General features: G+C 37.3%; 1 long non-coding RNA gene across 1 annotated transcript in view; it reads right to left on the reverse strand.

Moving 5' to 3' along the window:
- LOC104142533 (uncharacterized) overlaps positions 1–8,373 on the reverse strand; it is a 63,412-nt gene extending 55,039 nt beyond the window's left edge. Inside the window, exon 1 of the long non-coding RNA XR_693724.2 lies at positions 8,090–8,373. This is a non-coding gene — a long non-coding RNA (uncharacterized lncRNA). The remainder of the gene's footprint in view (positions 1–8,089) is intronic.
- Positions 8,374–22,386: the final 14,013 nt, after the last annotated feature.

The raw sequence follows: 22,386 nt of genomic DNA on the forward strand, positions 1-22,386 counted from the left end.
TCTTCTCCACACATCTGACTGCTAATGATCTCTTCAAAACAGAAACATCCTTTTTACATTTTCATACAGAATCAGACAGAAGTGGAATTTATCCACATTTGTTCAGAAACACGATGTTTCTGTTTGCTTTTTAAATTCAAATTGGACTCAAGAATAGGATACATTAATTAGCTATTTAGGGTGCAAAATAAATTCTTGCTTTGGGTTCTAAAAAGAAAGCACAGTTGAAAAATCAGACAGTTCCTGATTAAAAGTAGATGGGTTAAACAGCATATTTTCTGCTCCCAGAGTTAAGGGTATTGACTTTATAGCTTTTGGTGCTGCTGTGGTTACCTCCAATCCACAGATGTTTTTTACAAGGTTTTATCAATACAATAATGTCATGTTTTACATAAGAAAGACTATTACTCCCTCTGCTACAGGTGTGTAGACAGTGAAGAGATCGAGAGACAGGAATTATTCTCCTGACAGGCATCCTTTCTACTACCTACTCATTAATAATAAATAAATACATAAAGCTGAACCAAAATCCCATTAACACAAAAGGGATAAAATATTTAAATATCCTCCTAATTAAAAGGATATTAGTGTTCTATTTGGAAGTATAGATTTATATTTTCATATAACAAAACAGGCTTATAAAGGGAAATAAATTAATTATATAGTTACAGTATTTTTTTTGTTTAAAAAGTATCCCTCTGCAGTTTGTACTAGGGCAGATACAGGCCAATAACTGAATTAAATGAATTATTAGGCTCAGATCTCCTGCTATGTACAGGATATTGTTGTTTGACCAGTGCTGTGCTTTAGATTTTGGGGAATCAAGACACTCTAGTATTTTGTCGAGGAAAAGGCTTGATTCTAGAGAATGAAGTAAAATTTTTGGATAGAACCCAAATCCACTGAATTTACAGATTTCTCTTTCTCATAATCATATACTACCTGACCAAAGAGAGGGCTGTTGCTAAGCAACATCATTCCCCTTTTCCCCTTGTTCAGCTTCATGCTCAAACAAAGGCTCACTGAACAAGTGGCCTAGCCAAAGAGCACTACAAAGTGAAAAGCTAGTATATTAAACACTAACAATTTCCATCCTGCATGCCACCCTCACAGAACCCAGTTTTGAAGATTTTCCTACACGAGGCAGAGCGCAGTGAGGAAAGCATGTCACAATGCATGCTTTGCATACTCTTTGCCATTTTATGCACCATTGTAAAATAAGAAGCCATTGCCTTCTCTATTCCGTGACCCACTGGTGCCACTGGATCTACCTAAAGACAGATTTCCTCCCTAGAAATGCTCCTGATGTGGGGACTTTTTGTCGCAGTGTAAGGGGCTACTACAGAAATGATCTTGACTGTATGTGTGCAAGAAGTAGACACTCCTGTAAGTCTTTAACAGCTGCTTGAATGTCTCCTAAATCCTGAACGTAGCAAGTGCTTAAGAATTAAGTGCCCATAAACGCAGCCATTGTAATTCAGTGATTGAGATGAACAAATTAAACAAATGTGTTTTTTTCCACAACATATTTCAAGTGGACCATATCATGCTTCACCTTGCTACATTCAATTCCTATTACTACTAGACATTCCTTGAAAATCTGGGGTACATGACAGGTGTAAGATTCTGGAATCAATTTTTGCATTTACTTCTTTTTTTTTTTTTAAAGTTTTTACTGCTTCCTATTCATGCTAACGAAGATGTTGCTCTTGCCAAGATCTGTGCATTCATTCCTCTGATTATTAGGATAACAACTCCTGAACAGCCTCCTTTCTCTTCTGGGTATCGGTACAGGTAAGGCACAACCAGTGTTACTCCATCTGTCTCCAGCACAGGACACATGCTTTGGTGACAGATTATAGCATAGCATAATAGACACTGCAGCTGTAGTAAGCTGGAGTCTTAGCCCAAGGGAAGTGGTGTCAAAGGTAGCTCAACCCCAGCAGCCTGAGAGCCAGCACGTAAACTTTTCTTTTGCGAGATCAGTAGATCTGTCAGCTTGCATTTTCTAAGGGGAAAATGATACCAGTGAGGTGATGAGGATAATGGTACAACTGGTCTAATGCAAAAGCTGACCCTACAAAAGACAGAGAAAGCTAAGCAAAGACCATGGTTAGGACCAGCTCCAAATGAAAAGCTCATAGGCAGGAAAAAGAGCTGAAAAATATATCGTGGCTAAAAAATCATTTAACTACTGACAGTTCCAAAGTTACAGGAACAGTTGCAGGAATCCCAGAATATCTGGTAGGGCTCACAGGAAGAATCTGAAAATAACTAGTTTTTACAGGAATTTATTTTTCAAATGGTCATTCCACTGTTAGCTTCTACAAGGTAAGTTACCTGATTCCCTTGGAATCACTGTTGTAAATGTTACATTTTGTGTATTGGTAGAAAAGTATGGGAACAACCTGGAGTGCATTTTGAAGCTCATAAATGCAATTTAAATATTCTCTGCAATTATTCAAAAAGATACTGATTATTGGCTTTTTAATCAGGCTTTGTTTTGAGGGCTGATATCTCCTGTCAAGATAATACAGAATAATTAGGGAAATATTACATTTTCTGATTTCATATGACTTGGAAAATTTAATCCAATCAGAATTATATTTTGACAACACAAAACATCAGCAAATTCACACCCATTTTTGTCAGCTTTAGGTCATCGAAAAGATACGAGAGAGATAAATGAGAAAGTTAAACACTGATTTTTTTTAAAGTAAATTTTATGTAAACTAATATCTAACACATAGAGAAGCCAATAGCTTTCCGAAATTCTCATGATGGGCATGGCTGTATAAAAAGTTCATCATTAGAAGTCTGAGTGTGTTGGCTGTTAGTACAGTGAAAGGTTAAATTTACTATACATGATTAGAACTGAATCAATTATTCACTGTCTTTAGCTTATTTGAGAAGCTAGCTTTTATATTTGTTCACAAATATGGCATTACTTCATTCATGATTTACTATTGCTTGACCAATTATTTGCATTTAAAAAAAAGAGTTTTGGCCTGCAGCTCATTTGTCGATTATTCAGTATGAATATTTTATATTTACTGCAGCTGGTCTCAGACATTTCATGCTACTTATTCTGTTTTGTGATTGGATGGCCTGATGCTTCCCAAACTTAAGAAAATCTTCTTTCTATATTTATGAGATTTCTATGAAAAAAGCTGTGGTTTAAAAAATACAATCTGTATTTCATATTAGTTAGTGATTTTTTCCTTCTAGATAAATAATTCTGAGGTGAAGCACGGTCACAGACTTTTACAGAAATAAGTCAGTTGGAGTTGTATAAAAATAGCCATTTTTTCTCTATTTGCATGATATTTTGTACAAGAGGTCAATAATCATATCAAGTCTGAAAACGAGTAGAATAATACTGAATTTGTGGTTAAAAGACCTTTCCTTGATAAAAACACCTCTTGCACAATGGTAGCTCATGTAAGGACTCGGTAGCAAAATAAAAAGAAAGCAGAAGCAAAAGGCCAGTTTCTAAAACAATGGATTATTCTCTTCAGCTAATGGGGAGCCCATCTCTTCCGTCTCTCTGCTCCCCAACAGCAATTAATGTTGAAGAGGCTGTTGTGTTTGGTATTGTTTCCCCTTAAGTATGCACACATCTCAATGTTTGTTCCAAACTATGGAAAAGAGACAATGAAAGAGAATAGAAGATTTTTTCAAAGACTTAATTGCACAGTGTGGTATTTAAGTCATGCATTATTGAAGTTGCATTTCCCAAGGAGCCAGCCATTTTAAGTAATTAGCAACTGGTTTGTTAGTTTTCCATCCTAAGGCAAAGCTGATAATGGGTAACTATCTAAAAAAGGATCTGCTTGCTAAAGTAGTAGCAGTTTCCAGAGGCATTATTATGAAGACTTAATAAATAGTTTACTGAAATGATATTTCATTTCTGAAGAGTCTGGGCAAGTAGCATAAGGGTGGTGCAACCCTTAGAAACCGGCTGTAATAGAAAATTTGCTATATTTATTAGCACTTAGGAACTAATTTTCTAGTACTCGCAGCAGAGAATACTTTCCATTTGACAAATCATTGATAAGTCCTGTGGCTTCCTCTTCCCTGCTGCTGCCTGGCATGCTGGTCTCTTCCAGTAGTCATTTAAAAATGAAAGGGTTCATTTTTAAATCATCAAGATTAGCACTAGTGAGCAGGGTGCTCAGACCCAGAGTCAGCTTGTAGGCCTCCACCCTGCCTGATCTAGTAACACAGGGCTGAAGGAGTGGCAAGGGGTGGTGACACAATTCCTTCTCTTCAAAAGCAATTCCACATTTTAAAGACTGATATTATTAATCAAAACGGCAGCAGAGACACAGGTCATCCGTTCTTGAAACTTCTGTTTTGGTAGCCCAGTGGGTGAAACAATCAACTGAATGGAAAGCAGTACACAAAGAGAGAAGGGCATCAATAACCTGTAGAGAAACTATCCTGTTTTGTAGGGAAACTATCCTGTTTAGGTATGTTTAAATATACGCTTTTATCATAAAAAGAAACACGTTGCAATACCATTTGCCACTATATGTGGCAAATTTAATCAAGATACCAATCCTAAAACAGGAAATTAATACAATGAAAATTTATAAGCATTCTAACGCTATTATATTTTTGTCCGTTAATGGTCATGGTCTAAATTTGCAGTCTAATTGTAGTTGCTTCGCGAGACTTTCATCAGCCTTTAAGCCAGCTATTAATCTGCAATATTATGGGGTGCTTAGAAAGTCATTGGCTCCCTATTTTGTAGAAGATCTTCACTTAGATCTTTAAGTGAAGGCCTACACACTTAAGGCTAAATAGGAGAGCAAAGAGCAGAAAATGATAGTGAGGCTAAGGGGTATTGGGAACAGCTATTCATCAACACATGCTGAGATAGAGGAATACAACTCAGTTTGGATAGCATCGCATCTTTTCCATGTGTCGTTCAAAAATGTGTACTACAATAACAGTTTTGTGTGTGGAAAGTATGTCCTCACAGAGTCTTATAGAAATAAATATTTATTTATATCTACAAATATTTTTTTCTATGAGTGTTTGTATCATGTGTTCTATTTCCTCAAAGTTTCTTATATCCAATGAGGACAATGGTATTGCTATCTCCAGATAGCAATACTAGAGAGATTAGGAAATATAAATTATAAATAGTATAGCAAATAATTCATGAACGATCCATTGGCTCAAATTCGTGTACATAAAGCACTGGAATAACTTTTTGTAATCTTTTCAAATGCACAAAAAGGTTTGAAGATAGTTCACATGCAATTTGTTAATAGGAAATTGAACTAATTTGTTAAATAACTTGCTCATACCGAAGGGTGCACCTAGCTCTCATAACTACCTGCAATCTTTTCCCTGTGATTAAAACAATCTCTATCAAAGGAACATATAAACTAGTATACTGATAAAAGGCTGTTTGAAATTTACACCCTTGCAAAGTACATCTGTGCAGCAGAAAAGGCATTGTTATGAATAGCTTTTGAATGTTAGATGTCAAGGATTAAGTTGTTTGGGCCTATTTTCCCCTTTACCCAGCAGCTGAAAAGGAGGAACATTTTTTCTATCACTTTTGGAGACACCAGTTCTCAAATTCTCCTACCATATGTCCTAGGAACTCTTCCTTTTTTTTTTTTTTTAATTTTTTTATTTTACATAATCATCCAGTTTCACTGAGAGGAATCAGCCATCTGCCTAACCCTTTGCTCTATATCCTACCGCTTCACTTTGAAGGGATTGGCTTCATTTTTATATGCTGACATAGTTCTGTATTTGGAGTCTTGGAAGGGGTTACTTTAATCACAAGGGAAAACTGCACATAAGTCTTTTGAGTGTGATAGTCTTATGGTCCTGAAGCTTGGCCTAGGGTTTACGTTTCTGGTAGACATATTTTTTTCATTAAGGGGATTCACACCATAGTAGCTAAGCGCTCCTAAAATACCGACAAAAAACGTAAGAAATAATGAGTTTCTAACTCTCCTGCCAGCAGTTTAAAGAGAGACAGATCTAGATACATTTAGAAAGACATCTTTCATGTAAAAAATATTTCATCAAGACACTGAGTGTATGAGGAAGCATTTTATATTAGCATCTTTATTTTCAATTAATACTGCAGCCTGGCAGTTCATAGGAGCCATTGTATAATTTGTCCCTCAGAGAACTAGAGCTTTGGGGATTGTTTTCTGCCTCAGAATATCATACCAAAAAGCTGAACTGGAGAAGGATAAGTTAGTGAGTACTGAGGTTATAAATGCCACGGACTGAGGTAACCTTGCTTACTCACTGATTTGTTGACTTAGGAAACAGACCACTTCAAAACAAACCACAGTATCTTGCCCACAACTCCTCTCCTGTGTTATTGGTGAGGATAAATGTATTCTTTCTCTCACACATTTACTGCCTCTGGTGAATCCAAGTGGGAGCTGAAGAGGGTAATTCTACAAGTGTATTCATCTGCCCCTTGGCTATATGTGAACATATGTTCTACAGAGAACAGCACAGAGGTAACTTCAGGATGGTTTAGAGGTACCTGAACCTTAAGATGTATTAGAGATTCCTAGGCTAGCTGTGGGAATAGCAAAGCAGGTATCTGACTGCCCATGGTCCCAAAGTATCACTCCTGCAGTTGAAGAATTTGGATACTGGCGTTTCTGTGATTGATTTCTGTGATTGATTTCTTATGAACAAGCTTTTTCTTCCACTCTGGAGATAACCTAGGCTGATAATATTAACTCACTGCAAGTGAAACAGAACGTAAGAAATCTCTGCACCTTCAGAGAAGATTGAGCTAATATATGGGGTAGCAGAAAATACTTAGTTAGATTTATTAGAATAAAGATATGAGGAAAAGTGCAATTAGATGGAGAATTTTCTGCATACTCTGTCTTTTTCATATCAGTTTTGTGGAGTTTCTAAATAGACAGATGGATGTAGGACACTGTTGATTTGGGGATGTAGGGTATAGTAACATTTTATTTACTACAATTAACAGCTCCCTCAGTGATGTCTAGAACTCCTCCAATCTATTAATAGCATTCAATAATTGTCAGCAGTCTGAACTGTAAAATTCTTTGTACTGGGAGCCATCTCTGCTGTGTATGTACAATGCATAACATCGAGAAGAAATGTACCTTTTTGAAGATCAGTTGTAAGTGTGTTGAAACTGCTGTATACACTGTGCAGAGGCATGTGCAACTCATTTTTGTAGTTCAGCATGAACTACAATGAGAATTGTAGACAAGATCTTTTTCAGGTTCATATACAAATACTGACACAAGACAAAAACTACCCTGTGTAACTGGGTACCCCAGCATTTACATAGAAATTATCTGAGTTTTCACTTGAACCATAGAAATTACACATTCTTGTAGAAGGGTAGAACTTCCAGGTGTGTATGGCACCCTCTATTGGATATGAAATTTTCCACTTATGTAAGGAATTTTTGCAAATTGTTGATCCTCAGGGAAGAGGTCCTGAGTTTCGGTAAAGTAGTAGACATGTATCTGTAATCTGCAAAAAAGTGTTGTGTCCATCGCTCCCATATACAGGCTGATAAAAATCTTCCATCATTACAAACATATACTCATAGGTGCAGGTCTATCATCCAGGCCCTTGTCCTTGTGTGGGAGGAGGACTGCCTCAGTCATTTAATGCTGTGGTAAGCAACCATGTTACTAGCTGGTTCATACCTGAAAGATTTGCAAAGATATCCATTCTTCACATTTCCATTCCCATAGGCATAAACATCAATTGAGTGAGCTAGCAGAAGGGACAGTGACAGTCTGGAAGTGCCAATAATGTGCTTCGAGTTCGATACTTTAATGTTTCCAAGCACAGAGGCCCTCATTTCAAATTGCCCCATATAAACAACACCAGACTGCCACTGGAATCTTTTACACACCAAGGTGTCCCACTCCCCTTTAATTTTGCTGAGAGATAGGGACCTACATGTTTTCTGAAATTTCATGAGCTACATACTTTTGAAAATCTGCCCCCAAATTCTTCAAGGTCTAGCTCTCCACAGGTTCCCCAGAACACTCACAGCTAGACTTCTAAGGAATTTCATATGTATTTATTCAACACTTACTGAAAGAAGATGATCCAGCAGTCCCTCAGGCAGCTCAAGAGGCACTCCTGTACAGCCATCCAAAATGTAAAAGCATCCTGGTATAACCCTTCTGCATTCGTTTCTCAGCCTGCAGGTCTGTGGCATTCTTCCCTGATAGATAATGATGCCCTGTTTTCCTGCTGAGCAGGATCTTACATGTAAGAGGTTCTCAGAAAAGCCTTTAGAAATAGGCTGTTTTCTTGTGCAGGGGATCATGTTCTACAATTCTGATCAGATAGAAGTGAAACACTGGAGGAAGCAGAACTCTGTTAGGCTCCTTGGCTCTGAGTAATCACGAAGAGCCAATGGTGCCAGGAATAAATCACATGAAGAGAAATACTTTGAGCAGAGGAATGGAGCTGTGAAAACCTCACTAGAGTTGGAAGGCTCCAGAAACTCAGAGGACAAGCGGAGAAGGTTTAAACAGCGCTCAGCTTTTGGTTACAGGCATATGATTGCAAAACAAGAGAGCTATCAGTTTAAAAGAGCTATATCATATCAACTGTTCATTGATTGTCTCCTCCTAGCTCATGCAAATGGAAAGTAAAATGTGTTAGCTTCATTATAGTTACAAGTAAAACACTCACCTTTCCAGTTTACAAAACCATGCAAATGTTTTGAGAAACTCTGTGCGGTTGTTTATGGTGGCATGCTTTCATTCCATTTGGAAAGGGTTAGAGACATACATATGGTCAATAAAAAACAGCTCAGCTGTTAGTTGTATCAGTGAGTGACCACCTGTGCTTACCATCCCAGTATAACCCGGGATGTCTATATATACACTCCCTCAGCTGGTAAGCAGTGGGACCCTGAGAGGGTGGAGAGGGGTTAACTTGCAATTTCATAATGTCAGATCTGAAAGCTCCTGTTAATTTTTTATAATTTCCCCAGTTAGTGCAAGCAGAGAAACTAATTATGAAATTACAACTTGGCTATTTGAGGAGGAATTCATTCCACATGTAAAGTTAAATATATATGAGAACAAAGAGAGAGGATGAAAAATAGGGGGAAAAAAAGAAAGAAAAAATATGGTGCAAGAGGAGAGAGTGAAGAGCGTAAGTTACAGTTGTGAACCCAATCACATTCTAGGCCGAAAACCCAAAACTAAACTTTGCCCAGAAACTGGGATTGTATAGTCAGAGAGACTCAAGAAAAACACACATGCACATTTTAATAAGCTACTAGTTAGGTTCTACTTTGAATCATTTGACACCATCTGTTCCAAAAAACTACTTTCCTCAGTGCCAGTCAGATGGAATTAAAAAAATTGTAAATCTAAGTTTCCTCAATACTGAGGAGCTGAGTTGGTACCTGTTTGTTATTTGCATGCAGTGGTTGCTTAGCAGCCCAAAGTGGGCAATGAGCTCAACTATAAAAGTGGTTTTCAGCATTCTTGGTAGGGAGCAGGTAGACCTAAAACTGCAAAACTAAACAGCTTGGCATTTCTAAGGGATAACCATTCATCTCCTGCTTTTCTTTTGGCCACTGAATGATGCTACTCATCACTTTCATGCACAGGTGTAATTTTCTGTTTCTGCAGGTATAGTCCAGCCAGCAACTGCAATCCTTCTCAAGCTATAGTTTCATGGGATTTGATTTTCCAAGTCAAACCACAAAATAAACAAGCTTTCTGGTAATCAAACCAAAAAGTAAGCAAGCTTTCTGGTAATTTCTATCCCTAAAACCTTAAGAAGCAATCCACCTGAAACCACATCAGGCTGTCTGAAGTCCTTATTTAGAGCTGGGCAAGTGAGGAACTGGCAGTGGGATTTTGCTCAAATGATTTTCAAAATATGGAGATAACACACACACACACACACATATACATATATATATATATATATTTGATTTTTTTTAAATAACACAAGAGAACTGCACAACAGGGGCATCTGCTGGATAATGGGGGCAGGTAAGGAGTTCTTTGGTCTTCAGATATTTGCACTTAAAAAAGAAAATTGAAATAAAAAGCTAAAAAAGTGTACATAAGAACAAGATACAAAAAAGCAATGGAGAGATTTTTTAAAGTTTTTCCATCTGTTTTATGTTTCTGGCTGGTTTCCAGGGTTTAAATAGGACATCTGGATGAAAAGCAGAAAAGTTAAAAGTGCCCTGCTTTTTATTCTTTATTTAGAAAAGTGAGAAAAGAAAGTTTAAAATAAGAAGGTAACAGCAGAAGCAATGTTATCTGCTGATAGCAAGACAGAGCCAAGTGTCTTAAGGGTACCTTCTTTTTACAGTGTATTGAACCAGGAAATACAGAATAAAGATTTTACATTTAATTGGTGGTGCTATGCTCATTTGAATTTTTCTTGGAGATTTTAAGGAAAAAGGAAATTATATGTGCATATATTGTTAAAGACTTTAAAAAGAAAACTGTGATAGATTTAAAATGGAAAAAGTATTGCTCTCCTGCAGAATCTTCCTTGGGAAGGATAAAGGGAATTTTGAATGATTATGAGACAGTTATTTGCAGTGAAGTGATTAATACTCACTGAATGGCTTTCACTTTCATGAACCTACTGTTTTCATAACTAAAAAAGGGTTTATGTTTTAAGACAGAAGGACTAGAAAAAAGCTATTAGAAGGCACACCCAAAACTTTCTTTTTTTGGAAAGGACCCAGCCACTCGCCAGATATCCTCTGCGCAGGAGCTTCATGAAATGTACTAAATAGCAATTCAGTAACAACATAGCAGCAACGTTTGTGTTTATACTGTATCTAATACCCCACAGCTAGGGGATTCAGTCCCCCTCAGCTGTGATTTTCGTCCAGATTAAGATCTGGCCATTTTCTTAATGCTATGGGTTACATCCCAGGGGGAATATATATATAATGAAAAACTGAAGGAGAAGGTCTTATTCCAGCATTCAGGAGGGTCCAGGTGAGTCTCCACCTAGGTAGAAAGGTACAAAAAGGAGCATGATCATTCCTCAGGAAGGATCCAGTCAACATGCTCTACATTAGCCCTATCACTGCTTTAAAGCACCTTTTACATAAAACTCTTACCTACTCAGTATTTTCTTCTTTCATATAAATATTATCTATCAGTCGTCGGTATTGTTCACCGAGAGGTAAAGCAGCGTTGTTCCGATGACCACGGTCTAGTATTTCAAAGATCATAACATATCTGGCCAGCTTTACAAAAGTGGGCAACTTAAGAAACGGTTTTCTGATGATTGTTCTAGAAAGACAACACTCATGGATTTACAGTTTATTACCCTCCAGGCTCAGGATGGCAAGAATCCTGAGCTCTTTCCACTCCTGACATCTACCACTGCCATGGGCAGAGGAATTGTAAGCATGGTGCATCATCCATCACTGGATGGATCAAGAGGCATCAACTTTTGATGGCTCTGTTCTGTGAAGAAGTGCATATTTCAGCTTACTGCTGCCATATACACCTTCCAGCTCTATTAAAAGAACGAGGACACTTGCCAAACTGTAGTTCAGAATTGCCAAGAATCCATAAGATTGATTCAGGACTGGGAATTGCCACCAGGGCTGTGATCCTCATCTATACTTGAAATCAAAGAGCCAGATACACAACAAAAAGGAAAATAAAACTGATTGCTATTTGGAGATGGGGAAAGTTTCATAAAAGAAAATACGTCCAGTGTTTTCAAGGAAAATAAATTGCAGCTAAGATCCATCTCAGCATATATCCAAATATCTAAGAAGGTGGAGGTCGCACAAAAAGACGAACACACTCCAGCCAGAATCACTGGGGATGATGTGGTGAAGCAGGGGGGTTTCTTCAATACCTGAACTCCTTGATGAATGAGGACTGTGTGCTCTTGAGATGTCCGCAGGAGGCTAATAATGTTTCAGTCACTGAGACATCAGTGGTAAAGAGGCGACTAGAGTAGAACATTTAAAATGCGACACTCAAATTTTGTGAGTTCAGTGTCTGCAGTGAACTGTGGAAGTAACATTTTAGATTACAGTACAGGAAGAACACTAAACATCCATTACATTATCTATTCTAACAACAGGGAGAATAAGCTCTTTTACAGAGATACTTAGCAGAGAATGCAGACTCTCTGCTCAGATTTCAGGTGAAGAGACAGGTGCAGCCTAGAGGACATAATTCCCTAGAAGCTGCGTCCTTGGCAGCTTACACAGGAGTATCTATGACTCAGATAACTGCAGTCAGGGACTAGGAGGCATAGAAATGAAAATGTTGAGACTATTTTCATGCTTCTAACAGTAAGCACCCGGCTTTATGTCCATTCAGGTGTCCAACAGCATCCACGATGCTGATAAGGCTGACGGTAAAAGGACTTCCCTTCCTCATTCCTGTGCAGTACTGTATTTGCCTTACTAGGAGTCACATAATGCCATGCTGAACTGGCTGTGCTTTTTTTTTCTATTTGTTTAGTGTTTTGAAGGTGTTTCTCTGCTTTAAATGAGTGTGACTTAAGGAGCTGGCTACACAGGGACCCAACTTTGTTTAATGAGCTTCTTTACAGGATAGTCATCTTGGTATGTGTGCATGCACCAATAGATCTACTGGCTCCATAAAGCAAATTAACATTTGAGGAAAGTGTTATTTAAGTGCATTTTAGGCAGATGCCTTTGAAATGGCTATCTTTCTGGGTGCCTTTTTCTCACATTATAGGTTCTATATATTATTCATTTATAGAGAGGCAGCAACACTTCTCAGTCCTTCAGCCTCAGAGGCTAAGCCACTTTTGGTATGACAAACCCATTTCTGTTAGTTTCCTGGCTTGCACCTCAGACCTAATCAGCTTAGACAGCATGTAAAATCCCTTACTAGTTTACTACCTGTGATCTACAGGATCTGAATTTCCCTGGTGTTATATAGTATCATAGCAACTCAGCCTTAGTTGTACTAATGCAAATCCCTAATGAATCCCTTAAGAAAGGGTTATTTTTCTCTTCTCTGTATGTCTTTTACTTGCTATACTTGTCTAGTGTCAGAACTAGACAATGTAATTCAGTACTAAGAACACTGTGTTCAGAAGACATATAGTAAAATCTTTGTTTTGTTTTGGCATGTGGAGTCAGTTTCTTCTATGACTTTTTATGGAGAAATTTTGGTTTCTCAGTCACAGAAAGCTCAATAAAAGTTACAGAGAAATCTGATGCATATTTTCTTTGCAAGTCAAGCTATAATCCCCAGAGACAAGTGAGGAAGGTCAAAACATTAGGGGTTGTTTGGAGACAAAATGTTGTTTCAGTTTAGTAATGAATCCTGTTAGGAAAAAAATCTCAAGTAAGTGATAACAGTGGTTTTAAATTCCAGAAAAGTTTCAGAACTGCTCCCTGGCTTCTGTTTAAGGAATTTGGTATGAATCCATCCGTCATTTAAACTGAAGACAATGATTTGAATGCATATATGGTTCTTGATACTGCAGCATCTGAGAAATAAGATTTGGGTCTATGAAATCTATGATTTGTCTAGTCAGTCTGTTCAGTGACTATGTCCCACTGTTCAATGTAAATGTGAAAGCCATTATTGTACTTGTGTAAGATCAGTATCCTCTCTGAGAATGAAGTAAGCTTTCTTCCTCTTTAAATGATAATTTCAAGAAGTAATGGTAAAAGTTGCAGTAAAATATGGTCTGGGCACCTCTAATATTTATTCATTTCATTGCAGAAGCAATCTGTTGGATACCTTCCCCAGAAGTAGAAGCTAGTTCAGCTAATAGTTCCTTCCAGTATTTCAGAACTGATTGATTTTATAAAATAGCAGCATGTCCCTAATCTTTCAACTGCCACAGAGTACTACAAGGAGAACCTAAAATTGTCACCCACATTGCTCAATTTGCTGACAGTGACTAAGGCTGCATCACCAATTGAAAAAGTTAAGAACTGTGTTTTCCACTCGTCTAACAAAAGTGTCAACAACACAAAAATGTTTTTTTCACAATAATAGTTAAGAAAAATTGCTTGAACAAAATCCTACAAACAACACAGCACAGCCTTCACTGTCTTTGCATTTGAACCTTTCTCTATATTGACCATTTCTCTGTATACTAAGCTTCTTGTGTGCAGAGAAGGTAGTTGCTAGTATTCAGAGTCAGAATAAAATAGTCTTAGGATCTGAAGAAACTCAGACTAGATGCTTGATATGGATGCATCTCTAATATTAACAGGAATACAAAATTCCCTCTTGGAGAACTCTTATTTTTCAGCACCCTTTCCCTCATAGTCTATTTTACTTTTTTTTTTTTTAAGGAAAAAAAATCTAGGTGACAATCTCCTTCAGTCCTCAATGCCTCACAGAATTATTCCTATACCATAATTCAAATTCTTAAGCTATATTCTCACACTGTGTTCTGTGGGAAATTTTATTGCAAATATATTGGGCTCAAGGCAATGGGCTCAACTTGCGTGCTGCTATAAATTAATAAAACTGTCATTGCTGTCATTTTAAATAAATTTTGAGGGCAAACTGAAACAAAACAAGATATATATGTCTGTGTGTGTGTGTGTGTGTGTGTGTGTGTGTGTGTGTGTGTGTGTGTGTGTGTGTGTGTGTGTGTGTGTGCGCGCGCGCGCGTGCATGTATAATACCTTCCCCTGTTGTGGAGGCAAAATTAAAGCTCTAATTCTGACTAAGTAAAACAGTAAAACCAAGCCAAGACCAGAATTTGGATTGCCTCTTTCAGTGACAGCTCCTCATCACTAAAAAACCTTTTATGACTGAGTCTAAAGGTTCAGTCATGACAACAGTAGATAAAGCAAACAAAATAAACATGATATGCTTAAATAAACAAGTGTAAAAAGTAGAGGAAATAAACAAGAAAAGGTGAATGTAGACTGAAGCAGCCAGAGGCCAGTAAAGGAGAAAGTTGTGAGGAAGTAAGAAGAAGAACCACACTTGCATGAGGGAATGGCCCCTGGAGGCCAGAGCTATAAGGAGTAGATCTATCTCAGTTCAGACAGATAAGAGATGACGGTATGGAGCTGGTAAGCTTCTTACCAGCCTAAAGTCCCAGCGCCACAGATTTCTTGCAGGAGGTACTCTGAGCACGGGAAGGAATAAAGATAAAATAATAAAAGAAAAGAACTCTAGGATAGGAACAGGGCTCTGGATAACAGAAGCAGCAACTCTTTGCATGACTTTTGAAGGGAGAACTGAGGAGTTAGAAAACAAGACTAGATGGCTCACAGCCAGATCACAAAAAGGCCTTAGGACCTAAAAGCAGCTATAGTTGATGGGCATCTGGTAGCAAGAGACTACAAGAGTCTCCTTTAGGCTTATCCAAATGCAGTTAAGAGGCAATTAGGTAAATTTGTTAAGTTAATTAATTGCCTCTTGCCTAGCAAGATTTTCAGAGCAATGAGAAATTGCTTAAGTTACTTCAGCATGGTGCGACGTGATTTGCCAAATTTCAGAAAATCTTGAAGCTCCCCTCAGTTAATTTTGCTGATGGTCCAAAGTACCTCAGGCCCACTTCTATCCCTCTAACTACCTGCTAAAACACAAAGATGCATCCCTTCCAGGTAGTATCTTCAATTCTCTCCCTTTACTTCTCTTCTTTGACAAGCTTCTGAGGCCGTGTATGACAAAAAATTATTCTAACTTCTTTTTTTTTAAGTGAACATTTTTCCAGTAGTGTATGATTACAGTCATATCCAGAAATAAATTCACTTAAATATATTTCTATTCTGCAGAGAAATTCCTAGCTGACAAATTTTTGATTAAACTGCTTATGTTTAGTCTTTCCTTATTAGTATTCATACAATTCCCACAACTTTATACATGCACCATGTACAGGTAAGTTTAATACTATCCTTAATCTTGTTTTCTGTGATAACATATTAAATTAGTGTTTCTAGAACCAAGCACACTGAGATTTAGGAGAAAACTAAAGCTAAATACCTAATTTGTTTCAGTGTCTCTGGCTTTACATGTTCTGCACATTAAAAAATAAGCTGAAAACAAATGGAAAAATTGAACATCTGCAAAGACAGAAAGAAATGGACAAGAATGAAGAAGGAAAGAGTATACGAGGTCTTACATCCTGCCCAGCTCGATCAGGAGTACTTACAAGGAGCAGGGAAAAGAATTAATGGGTCTGCAGCTACCCCATTAACATTACGCAGAATAGTTTCTGTGTTTCTGAGGAGCACAACACAATCCCTGCTACCCTTCCTCCCTCCTTCACACCTCTGTAACTACCAGCATGCAAAATGAGCAGACCCACATCTCACCACAGTAGACTAATTCCAGGCTCACACAGGCAGAAGCTGCTAATTTTCAGGCTATTCAGGCTACTGCATCCAGTATTAAGCAGAGGTGAAGAGAGAGATGAGAGAACTATTTTTTGAACTTCAGTAAACCTAGGCACTAATACTCTGCTTGGATCCAAACCCTGGCCATTGAAGTGAGCTCCCTTCTACTTTCTAAACATTCATCTCTTTTTGTCAAAGAAGTAAGACTCTTTCTGCTGTCTTCCACTGCCACTGGGCAGCACAGGATGCATACAAAATCATGCCTAAAATATCAGATTAAATTTACAACTTTAACATAGGAGTTAGAATTTTTTTTTCTCTGCAAGTGATAGAAGTATTTTTCTTACTTCACTAACCGTTCTTAAGGGTTATTACTCAGAAAACATCCTAGCAGAGAATGAGCTCCATCCTGCAGTAGCTGTCATTTAAGGCAGTTTGACAGTTTGTAGATTTGCTTGATTTCGCTGATCAAATGAATGTGGTACGTGATGCCAAACATTTGGGTCACATCATGAGCAAAACATAAATTTGATAGACCTGCAAAAAGGATGGTACACAGGCTTTGTAATGCAGCTATACTACAGTATGTAATTTCATATTCAGATACAGGTTGAAGTCTCACAAAATATTTCATAATTCTTTTATATGTGTGTGTGTGTGTGCGTGTGTGTGTGTGTGTGTGTGTGTGTGTGTGTGTGTGCTTCTTCAGGAATAATATATTAAATTTCCTATACTATCTTCTGAAGAAGAAGTCACAGAACTGTAACCAACACCTTCCAATTTCATATTTATTTACAGGTACCTAAAAACTGCATGTGAAAATGTTAGATAGCTATAAGTTGTGTTTATACCTTAAGCTGTTTCCAATTTGTTCCTGATTCACGAAAGAAATAATGTGAGAAAAATGAGTTCCTCATCTCTACAGCTCTAGTTAATTCTCCCTCCTCACATATTTACCTTCACTTAGAAATTCTGTTTTAAAATTCTATTCTAAAGATGTTCTCAATCTAGACTCTTGCCATTTTTCTTGTTTTCCAGCCCTGCGGCAGTGTACCTGAACAGCAGATCAAAGATCCGAAAGCTAATGTTTTCCATTAACATTTCTTAATTTTTTTTTGTCTTTTTTTTAAACACCGATTTGTTTTTTTTTTAACACCGATAACTCTGCCAGAAACAATCTTTGTAGATGCCTACATGATTCATAATCTAAATACGTTGCCTTGTTACTCATCCGATGTAATCTGAGCCTGCTGCCTCCCTTCCCCCCAAAATAGAAAATAATTTCAAATCTTGCATTTATTTTTCCTAAAACCAGCCTACTCCCCACATTTGTAGTATAGTCTAATGGCCCTCAAGGTTTTCTGGAAAGCAGATTTTATAAAAAATACTGGCAGCATTCTACAGAAGCACAATACTCATTTCTTCACTTAGCCCTGTTAAAGGTCTGAAGATCTTAGTATAGTTTAGGGTTTACAAGCTTACAGTAGAAACGCTAGAGAGGGGAGATCTGCACAAAAGCCAGTCCCTTGCTCTCATTGCACTTTTGCAATAAAATCTATCATAGAAACAGTACACTATAATAAAGTGCTATGAGGAACTACCACCTCATACAGAGTGTGAATATGAACTCATTTTATATGATTAAGACCAGTAAGAGTAACATGATCTGCCCGGTTTTGTTTTCCACTTCTTGGGGAACTATGTGCTAAGGTGCAAGATGCCTAACTCCTTCCCAAGATAGTCTTGCAGGGATAGGAGAAGCTCTGTAAGTCTCAGCTGGTTGGTATAAACCAAGGCTGATGCTAGATTCCCACTTAAATGAAAAACATACAAGGAGCAACCAACCCCCCTCCCCCAAAAAAGACTTAAACTTTTTTTTTTCTTTTCTATTTTCTTTTTCTAGTTCTACCTTTTAAGCTCCTACTCTGGAAAAAATCAGGTTAATCCATTGGGATTCTTAGAAGGACAGAGGTTGTTAGCTCTCATGTATCTTTTTTATTTCTTCTGCAGATATCTTTAGATATTTTAAGGATACTTAAAGATAGAACATTCTGGCACTTGGAGGTGAAATTAATTGTCCAAAGTCACCTGTCTAGTTTAGGGCAAAGCTGGGAAGATGAAGCTGAATCTAATTTATTATCCACTAAATTTACCTCCTGTTTTACACTTTTTCCATTAACATAGAATATTAATTCTAAAATATGCTGAGAGTAACATAAAATGTTACATAATAGACCGTTTATTTAATCATTTCCATGTTTTTGAAGGTGTCAGTAACAGCAGCCCTCTACCCCTCACTCTAATGAGCAGCATTCATTTTCAGTACGGCAATTGTTAGAGTGCTTTGGAATATCAGTCGTGCAAAGAGAACTAAGCATAATAATCTGAAAAGTTTGACACAATGTGAATTGATCTTTTTCCTTAACATTTCAAGACCAACAAAGATAAAAGGTGACCTCGTAGAAAAAGTTGGATTCAAAAATGGAGAAAAAACAATTTAGCATTTTGTTAAAATTAAAATCATGCAAAAGGGAGATGCTTGTGTTATTCTGTGTATTACAATAGCAACTTTCCTTTGTGGTTTTATGCTACTGGAGTGCCCTCTGTCTTTTAATGATGCTATATGCACTTAATGATCCCAGGAGATACGTTGGTTTTGTTTCCTCAGAATCAGGATAGTTTTTTGAACTGAAGCTGTTTTCCTTTATGAGTTCTTCCTATGAACCAGGATTTATTTCATGTCTTCTTATATAGACGTATTGGGTATTTAAGCCATTTGTCCATGCACTTATTAGTAAAATTCTAGTAATTTTTTCTTTCATAGCCTAAATGTACCCCTTCCAGTAACTGTGATGAACTATACAGACTGAAAACCACATTTCACTGATAGTGATAAATTAAAAACTACCAGGTGCTTTATTAATATAGTCAAAAGATCAATTCAGCTGAAAACCATGCTAATGTTCAAAGGCATTATTACATTAATTGACACTTAATAATTACTTAATAATTAACATCATTAACATGTTATCCAGAAATCTTCACATTGTTCAATGTATTCAGAAATACCTACCACATAGGCCAGTATCACAGTCAATATACTGAGTGTTTTGAATTCTGGTCTTGGACATCCCATTCGTAAGAGTTGGGCAATATAATTATTGAAGATGTACAGCAACTGGCTAGATAAATTGGTTGTGGCACTAAACCTGTTTTCAGCAGAGAAGAGGGTCTCACTGATATATATGGAAAGGAAAAGGTTAGAAAAGGCAGTGCTAAAAATACCTTAAAATGGCAATATTCTAAAAATACCGATGCATACAGCTTTTCCATGAAGGAGGAAAGTTTGAATTCTCTTTGAAAAATATATGGCCCACTTTTGGCTGAAAAGACTGTTAATGTGTCAAAATGCTGTATACTGCTTTGTATAAGCTCCATGTTGTGTATGTATCACACAGAAGTGACACACACCACATGACACCAGTTATTATGCTGCCCTTTCACGGGAATTCGTTGCTTTTTTTCCCCCACCCTCTCCCATTTCTTCAGTATTACAGCTTCACCCAAGAGAGCTCTAAATGATGCATGGCTAGAACAAAGGCAAGGGAATCTAGGGCACTGCCACAAGACTACACAGCCTTAGTTTCTGCTGTAGCATGTAACAGTGCAGAGTATTAAACATTAACACATCTGCTTGTTATCAAAATTGCTTATCTTGTACTTTTTTAATAATAACTCCTTTGATTTTACTGTAGCATGCAATCTGCTCCTAGCAGGAAAGAAATGCAAAAGAAATGTTCCCAGCCTCAGCTAATCTTTTCCCACAGAGAGGTAATGCATATACATTAAAAACAGGAAGAGGCAGTGAAGAAATACAGACTTAAAGCTGTTTCAAGATACAGCAAATATGTTTCTCTTCCTTTTCCTTCTCCAAAATTTGATTATGTAGGACTGTTTTGGACAATTGCACAGGCAAAAGAAAATAGCATAAGAAAGATTTGGGAGGTACGGTGACTAAGCTTAAACCATCACTTATAGATTTTTCCTTGTTTCCTGGAACATGCATGTTCCAGGAACATTCCTGGATTTTTAGCCTCATTAAACAATGTTCATTGTGCAACATTGCAAACAATAGGAAATGATCTCTTTAGCAGTGGTTTTCAATAATTGTTCCCATGCCTCTTAAAATAGTAACAAGTGAATATTTGAAAACTACCACTTTAAAAGTTCAATGCGCCAAAATGCTTAATGACACAAAATTTTTAATATTGTCCCAGCAAAACTCCCAAGGTCACTTATTTGTCTGGCAAATCTACGCAAAGATGACAGAGGAAGTGGCAATGATGATTTAGCGCTCGGTTTTCCTCTCTGTGTGAGAGTAATGAACTAATGGTATCACACATTACTGTGAGGAGCTGCTCTGAGACAGGCAGTTATTTTGGAATAGTTAGTAGCTGAAATTTGTCACCCAGGAGATCCATGAAACTTTTCTATCAAAATATGGATGCTAGCCAGGATGGAATTTATCCATAAGATTGAAATTAATTACATATAACATATCCAGACTCCTCTGTTGGTACAGTAGTATGGTATGGTAGGTATAGCAGATACTGCTTTTTACCCTTTTAACCTCATACAGCTGTGAACTTTTTAGCTATTGCAGATCATTTTTCAAGGATCAACAGGATGACATACCTGATCAACAGATAGAAGTGGTCAATAGATACAAGACAGGTTTGGCTTGTAAAATGCTTTTCTCCTGACAGTTTTGCGCTAAGGTGGTGAGCCTGGCAGCACAGCAGAGCTCCTAGCCTGAGGCCCACGGAGATGAACTGGCCTCCTTCTTTGCAGCGTGCAAGCCATGTGCACTACTAAGGGCTTGCTCTTGTCAAGAGGCTTCGTGAACAGATGGATACCTGCAGATTTCATCTGGCAGAGAGATTTGCTTCCTTCCCAGTACCCTATAATACAAGCATTGAACTTTGCCAAGGAATTAAATGTTGGGTTACAGTGAAATGATGTCTCTTCTGGATGTATCCTAAGAATTCCCATTGATTCCAACATCTTCAGGTGCATTATAGAGCAAAACAGGCAAATACAATGAGAATGTCTTTTAGATCCACCGTAGCTTAAGGAAATTGATTCTAGTCAATTCATTCAAACTATTAGTCTCAAATCCAAGGAAGGAAAACAAAATCAATACAACCATTTGAGAAGCTGGCGATGTTTCTGATTCTAATACCCCTAATTCAGGGGTATTAGAATACACATCTAGTACCTATTGAAGTATCTGGAATGATCATTAATACAATGTGCTACAGTTAGCCTCACTGGGATTTTTCCATTTTTAAGAGATCTTTAGAATTTTATTCCACTTTGCTTATTAAAAGGTACCAGTTTAAAAGGATGATGCTAAAAAGTCCATTTTAGATAATGACATTATTGTTAAAATCCTCTCCTGTTACTAGCTTTTCTTTTTAGTCAATGTCTTCAGAAGAAAAATTGTTGAACAAAGGTGGGGCAAACATACTAACCTGACTAATGATTAAGACCGAAGTGATTATGCAGCATATATGTATTTCCATGTACTGGAAAAAGTCCTCCTCAGACTGGAAAACTGTGATTGACATGTTATGTTAAAATGTCTATGAACTTAAGATTTATTTTAAAAAAAGATATTTTGAAAAGCAGTCAAAATTTCATCAACTTGTAAAAGTTCTCAAAATGTAGGACCCTTTAAAAAGTAGATTTTTTGACTGTTCTTGCTAAAACAGAATAATGTCGCAATTGCACTGAATTTTAAAAAAAGTGCAAAAAAAAAAGTTTGCTTACAGCAAAGCTTGCTTTATTGCCCCTTCCAACAACAAGACCACAGCTGACTTATTCCTGCTCATCCAGCTGCAATAACAGAGAAGCAGGCCAAGTATCTGTGACAAAAAATCTTCAAAGTCATTCATGCTTTCCTTACAATGTGTGCCACTATATCACTTCAAAGTAAGGCCAAATACTCTCTTTTTTTTATTCCCTAGGAAAAGGATCTTCTAGTCATAGACACCCCCTTGTCCTTCATT

Source organism: Struthio camelus, chromosome Z (assembly GCF_040807025.1).
Source record: "Struthio camelus isolate bStrCam1 chromosome Z, bStrCam1.hap1, whole genome shotgun sequence".
NCBI classification, from domain to species: Eukaryota; Metazoa; Chordata; class Aves; order Struthioniformes; family Struthionidae; genus Struthio; species Struthio camelus.